Source organism: Sinocyclocheilus anshuiensis, unplaced genomic scaffold, assembly GCF_001515605.1.
Source record: "Sinocyclocheilus anshuiensis isolate Anshui unplaced genomic scaffold, SAMN03320099.WGS_v1.1 scaffold79, whole genome shotgun sequence".
NCBI classification, from domain to species: Eukaryota; Metazoa; Chordata; class Actinopteri; order Cypriniformes; family Cyprinidae; genus Sinocyclocheilus; species Sinocyclocheilus anshuiensis.
This window is the reverse complement of record NW_015548213.1, coordinates 229365-236471: the sequence shown is the minus strand read 5'-3', so window position 1 is coordinate 236471 and position 7107 is coordinate 229365.

The window sequence follows — 7107 nt, the reverse complement described above, 5'->3', positions numbered from 1 at the left end:
ACAAAAAAACACAAGCTCACACCAACAACCATGCACATAATCCACAGTGCAAATGAAATTTTCACTATAAAACAGTGCTGGGAGAAGGTGGATATGCCCTGCTGTGATATGAGCTACTTGTTTGGATTAAACCATCAAAAAAAAAAAAGAACTCTTGAAGAATGAAAAAAAGGCATTCATCTTAAAATCTGGTAATTCAATGTGGACAACTGATCAGTCAACAGCCCTGTTATTAGCAACATTAGGCCTTGACAGAATAATGGGATGCAAAGGGGAAAACTCTGGAGCAGATAGTGAATGCAGCTTGTATCAGTCTTCTCCGGTGGGGCTGCTGATAAATTAGTGTTCGCTCTGCAAGCACTGCCTGGGAAAATGGCAAGAAAAATGCACTGCAGCTGTTTTTTGTGGGATGTTCCTCAAATTACAGAGATTCTCTTGTACAAAGAAAACGCCACTGTTAGTAGGGCGTTTATTGCAAAGGTCAATGCAATTTACTAGGACTGACATTTAAAAAAAAAAAACTCACTAAGCATCTCCTGAAGTCTTTATAAAGCCATGGAACTATAGGAATCACTATATGGGAAATATTACTGTAGCATATGTTATCCTGCACCACCAAAATGTAGTGACATTTTGACCTCAGTTTGAAGCATTTTGCAATCTGTGGGTATTATATAATGTGCTTTAATTATTTTATTTTTTATTTAAAATAATTTAGGCACATAATTATTATTGTTAATTACTTATTTTTGGAGCCTAACAGTGTCTACGTTTTTTTATAATGATAAGAGCAGCTTGGCAATTGTGAAAAAAATAAAATAAAATGAATTAAAATAAAATAAATAAAAATCACCTGACTCAAACTAAAATAAAATAAAAACACTTTACAATTGTTTTGATCTAATCAAGGTAAGCATGAAATAAAAATTAACTTTCTATTTTCTAAATGCAAGTTATTAATTTCCTTTTCGATAATCTGTTTCACTCAGATGTTTGTCACAAAACAGGAGAAAAGATCTGTTTCTACTTTAAAGATGAAGTAAAGATGAAGATGTACTAAGGGAAATGGATTCTTACTCCATGGTCAGAATCAAAGCTCTTTTTGTGAGTTGCTCTGAAAGTGAAAGGAATCATTAGGTCATGGAAAAAGGGCCCATAATGGAAAGACAGTGAATAAAGGAAAGAAAGAGCTGTGTCTGTTTCCGTTTACTATTGCTATTCGACCTGGAACATGTATCGAGTCTCTGGCCAGGGGAAAATCACCTGACTCAAACTGACAGTCGCCTTGAGCAACAGAGGAAAATATACAAATATGTTGAAGAAAGATGATGCATAACTTGTACTGGCTAAACTATCAGAAGAAAGAAAGAGCCCTGAGTCTAGTTAGGCTTTTATGTGAGCTGATCTCAAGAGAACGCCTGAGGTGATCGGAAACCTGCGTTCTTTAAGCTCATAATGGCTTATATTGCTTCCGGCCAAACTGAACCACCTCCAACAAACAACCCTAATGTTTGAATAAGGACAAAAACACAAATGAATATGAAACACAAACAATGCACTATAAAAGTAATACCACTACATCTGATTATGACTGTATGCAACTACATTTAAATAAGAAAAAAATTAAAGCCATTATACGTAGGCGCGAACTTCATATAAAGTGGCAAATTATTCCAGAGATGCAGATCAGCTGATGTAGAGTATGGGTAAATTAAGAGAAAAGGTGAAACAGAACTCATTATGCAACACATTGTGTCACATGGATTTACACGCATGTTTATTTCAGCAAGTGCAGTCTAATTACCTTTTAGTAAAGAAAATATGATTATTACCTTTTTGATCCAATTTTGTATTTTGAAATGGAAGGTGATGTCAGATTACTGCACTTTAATTTAGCCCCAAGATGACTTAAAATTATTTGAAATAAGACAAATCAAGCATTAAAATAAGCTTAAGACAGCAACAACATGGTAGCCTAATTTTAAAAGTGTGATTTCTGAAAATGGAAGAATGAATAAAAACCATGTAAAAAAAGTTTTGAAAACAAAACTAGGACTAGTGGGCCTTTGAATATCATTGTGAACAATGGGGTGCCTTGGAGTCAAAATGTTTGAGGACCACTCATCTAGGTAATCCAGAAATTGCATAAATAAAACAACCTGACATTGCTGCAGAAAAAGAAAATGTAGCATGGTAGAATGCTATTCTAAATTAAGTCCCTCATTATTTATTCATTATTCTGAATTTCAATTTGACAAGCAGTTTTCTAAAGAACAATTTCTTCCAGCTGAGAACTATTGCAAAGCTGAAACATCTCATTTGGTGTTCTGGAGAAATGCTTTCATCTGAACTTGGACATTACTCAGTCTTCATTGTCTCGCTGCAGCTAGTTCAGAATAATGCGGCTGGCCTCTTGACTAACAACAGGAAGAGGGACCATTTATCATGGGTTATGTTTCTGAACTCATTGACTTCTAACACACCCAGTGGTCTCTCAGATGAGCCAACCAATTGACTTAAACATATATATTTGTCCTGCAGACCAAATTAAGTGCTCAGGTAGGCTGGGCAATACGGCCTAAAATCAAAACCTCGATTAATTGAACACTTTACCTCGATTACGATTATTAAACGATTATTTTATTTATTTGTTTTGCCCTCATAGGTTTGTACCGTAAATATACTCAACTATTAAAGGTGGGATTTTTTTTTCTAATGAAAGAGTGCATATCTTATCTTTGAGATTTTAAAATAATCGAAGGAAACAAACTATTTATGGCTATTTGTTGAATATTTTGAACAGCTGAAATCAAAGATTGCTTGAAATGAAGACGTCTTATGAAAAAAGTCACAGTTCAATTGTATTGTAAAAAGCAAGTTTAATTAAAAAAAAAATAGAAAATGACTTTAATTTTTTCCAAACAAAATAAATGAATATTGCCATGACAAAAGAAGAAAATAACCAGCATGAATGTAAATAGAACACTGCTGATTATGAGAAAGAGCAGGGCAGCATTTCAGTGATCGTGTCCTGTCACTCTATATGCATATTTACTCTAACTGTTCTAACGGTCCTAACTGGCCATTCACACAGAACACATCTTTGTGTCTAAAACCGCAGCGCTCAGGAATGGTTTTAAAAAATAATGCGCAGCGCAGAATGCCTACTCCGATGTGTTGCCGTCAAATACAAAAGTTGCCATGCCAACCTGCTACTGTAAACAAAAGCTGGCAACGCTTGTCCTGTCTGTTTTGGAACTGAATGGTGAGCGGCGCTGCGTGTAAAAATGTAAATTCTTTTAGCACCACTCACATGTGAGATGCTGCAAAAGACGCGAGTGCAATACACGTTCGTACAGCGCCGACAACACACACGGTAATATGTTTTTAAGGGGAAAGTATTAATAGGATAAAAAAACCCGAAATAACCGACATGGGAAAATTAGGTTTAAAATTAGGGAAATAATCCATTAATTAACTATATTAGGCACAGTAACTGCACGCTGCAGGTTTGTTGTCTGCCACTTTAAAGGAGACCTATTATGCCCCTTTTTACAATATGTAATATAAGTCCCAGGTGTCTCCAGAATGTGTCTGTGAAGTTTCAGCTCAAAACACCCCACAGATCATTTATTATATCATTTTGAAAATGCCTATTTTGAGTGGAAGCAGAAACAGGCTGTTTTTGTGCATGTCTCTTTAAATGCAAATGAGATGCTGCTCCCCGCCCCCTTTTCCAGAATAGGACTGTGCCTTTACAGCTCATCTCAGATTGTCACAGCTACGGTGAGATAAACGCACGAAGAAGATGAAGATTAATGCAAATAGTCTTTAATAAATCCACAAGAGGGTAAATCCACAATAGGCAGGCAGGTGACATACGTAGGAGACATTCACAATACCGGACCAAGGAGAACTACAAGAGGGCAACTAATATACACAGGATAATGAGGGAGATAAACTAGACACAGGTGAATGGAAGTTAACTAATAATGACTAGACGAGAACAGGAACATAACCAAATAAGAGCACACAGGAACTAAACTAGAACAGAAGACAACTGAAGAAAACACAAGTTCATGAGTCTGACACAGATACTCCGCTAAAAACATCTGTTTGGTTTTAATTATAATACCTATCATGCATTTAAACCATATTAGTTTAAACTTCTGATATACGGTTTTCTGAGCACACACATCCGAAGCGCACACACAGAAAGCGGCTGTCACGCGGCATATGAGTACTAAACTAAGTTTTCTTTCATGTCTTATTGCACTTAAACTGTTAAATACACACAAGTTTATGTTAAAAACACACATGCTTTACTTGAACTTTCGCCATGGCGTTAGAACTGGTACACCGTTGTCACTTGAGAAAACTCAATGGCGGGACCGTGGGTGGAAACTTGCAGATTAAGGGGTGGTGGTAATATTATAATAAGATCCCTTTTCTATGTCACAGGGGGAGCGAAATCTGAGTGGCTCATACTTTCACAAGCTTGCAGAGAAAGGATTACCAAAAAAAAAAAAAAAATTACCGTTTTTTTTTTTTTCACGTTTTCTGGGTTTGTAGATGATTATAGCACTTAAACACAGAAAAATCAGATTTTCATGATATATCACCGTTAAGTGCTTGCGCTCTTTAAAGTCAAATGGATTCTGATTGGATGGCAATGTTTTTATCATTCATCAGCTGAAAAAATTAACATTATTACATTCGTACTGTTTATTATAAGCATGCTCAGCACCTGTCATTTGCTACTTTAAATGATGACCTCTTTAAAAGTGGATTCTGATTGGCTGTCAGTGTTTTTATCATTCATTTGCAGGAAAAAGTCGTTTTGCAAGTGTCGTTATTATTATAGCTGTTGTGTGGATTTCCCCATTCTCTAAAACGCTATTGTTACAGGTATCATACTTGGTGTGAACGGCCTTTTATACTTAAAACTTGTGTGAAATCATGAAAACATTATTCATACATCTGAATTACACTTAAAGGGGTCATATGATGCGATTTCAAGTTTTCCTTTCTCTTTGGAGTGTTACAAGCTGTTCATGAATAGATAAGATCCCTAAAGTTGCAAAGACTAAAGTCTCAAACCCAAAGAGATATTCTTTATAAAAGTTAAGACTCGTCCACACCCTCCTAAAATGCCTCGTTTAAACACGCCCCCACATGTTTACGTCACTGTCTGGGAAGATTTGCATAACACCGCCCAAATGTTCACGCAGAGAAAGAAGGCGTAACTTTGATTCTCGCTGTAGTATTGTTGTTGCCGCCGCCATGTCGTGGAGACGCTGTGTGTTTCGTTTGACGCGTTTCAGAAAGGCGGGGCATAGAGGAGAAACAATAATGTACAGTATGTGTAAAATAATGTTTTTTTAAACTTAAACAGCATAAACACATTTCATTACACAAAATAATGTTATTTTTTAGCAATGCCATATGACCCCTTTAAATATAATGGTCTGCTGTTCTATAACTAACAATTCAACACTTAAAAAAAAAAAATTGGCTTGCTGATTTATTTATTTACAAATAGATTTAAGGGACTCTCTCTATCCATCAATCCATCTATAAGTTCAAAGTACCAAGCAGCATAAAGAGCAGTATTTTTTAGCTTCAAAATATGTGGAAGCGAATGATACCGGAAACCACATTTAAGTTACGAATAGCATTGCCTGGTCTTGCATTAAAAATGAGGTGGATAGTTTGGAATGAACGCTGCTCTTAATTGGAGGCTTGAATCCAAACCTTTGAATCCATGCTCAAGTTAAATCAGGTGCAGGTCGAGCCTTGCCTTAAAATGCTCAGAGGAAGTATTAATTCACCTGTCATGCCTGCCTCCACCTGCTCTATATCTCCATATCCATGACTTGAGCGTTTTCCTTTGAACATATTGCACCTAATCCTTTGGAATTGCAATAGGGTCAGACATTTCTTTCAGATTCAGCCAATGGATTACAAGAATTGTTATGTAATTAAATGTTTCTGTATTCCAGATCAAGCCAGAACAATGCACGCTTTGTGCTTTTATCAATGTTATAACAGTGTTTGGCACCTCAGTTCAATGCAGGGTTTCCATCAATGTCAAAGGGAGTTTCTCAAATGCTTGTGGCGGCGGTTGTTGCAGCGAAGCAACAGAATTTTAAAAGAATATTTCCCACGAACCTGAAAATGATGTCAGCATTTACTCTTCCTCATGTTGTTTCAAACTCATATGAGGACATATTTAACAGAATACAACAAAACTAGTGAGTGAGAAGGTCTGAACCCTCATGTCGTTCCAAACCTTTTGCTTTCTTTATAATGTGAAACATTAATGAATTTACTTGGGGTGAACTATCCCTATAAAAGAGCTGCCAGTTTCGGCTTGTCTAGGTGTTAAATATGGATGAATGCTTCCTTCTCTTTGTATTGAAGGTCTAAAGGACAAGAATAGAAATTATCTCTGTCTTTACGACCACAGTTCAGCAGCTGTGATTTCGAATTCTCCTCATTTTGTAAGAGCTCTACACGGGGAGCGTTCAGGTCAGATGAAGTAGGTGTAATTCCTTTTCTCAGATGAAACTGATTCATTTTGCTCTACACAAAGATCGTCCTTGATCTCTCGCATAAATTTAATCTTTTCCCCTCCAAAACCGTACAAGCGGGTGAGATGTAGCACGAAAACAAAAATATGACAGGCACGTCCAGCAAGTCGAGAACAAAACAACACATGCATAGAAAAGACATAAATAAACAATGAGGGAGGGAAATGTTTTCTTGGCTTGTAAAGAGATGGCAGATATCCTATGAGAAATGCTCTTTCTGGCCAGAAAAAAAAAATAAAGTAAAAAGAGCAGTGAGGATCTATTCGGTTCATTTTGATTCTGGAAGGACATCTGCAGTGAATCTATTGACCCTGAATGAAGACTTACAACTTTAAATCTGAACGTTGATGGACTGGAGGCTTGACTTGATTTGAACAAATAACTATGAACAAAAAGTGACATCAACTATTTATTACAATTGTTATAAATATAAAAAATTTATATATGTATACATACATACATACATGTGTGTGTGTGTGTGTGTGTGTGTGTATATATATATATATATATATAT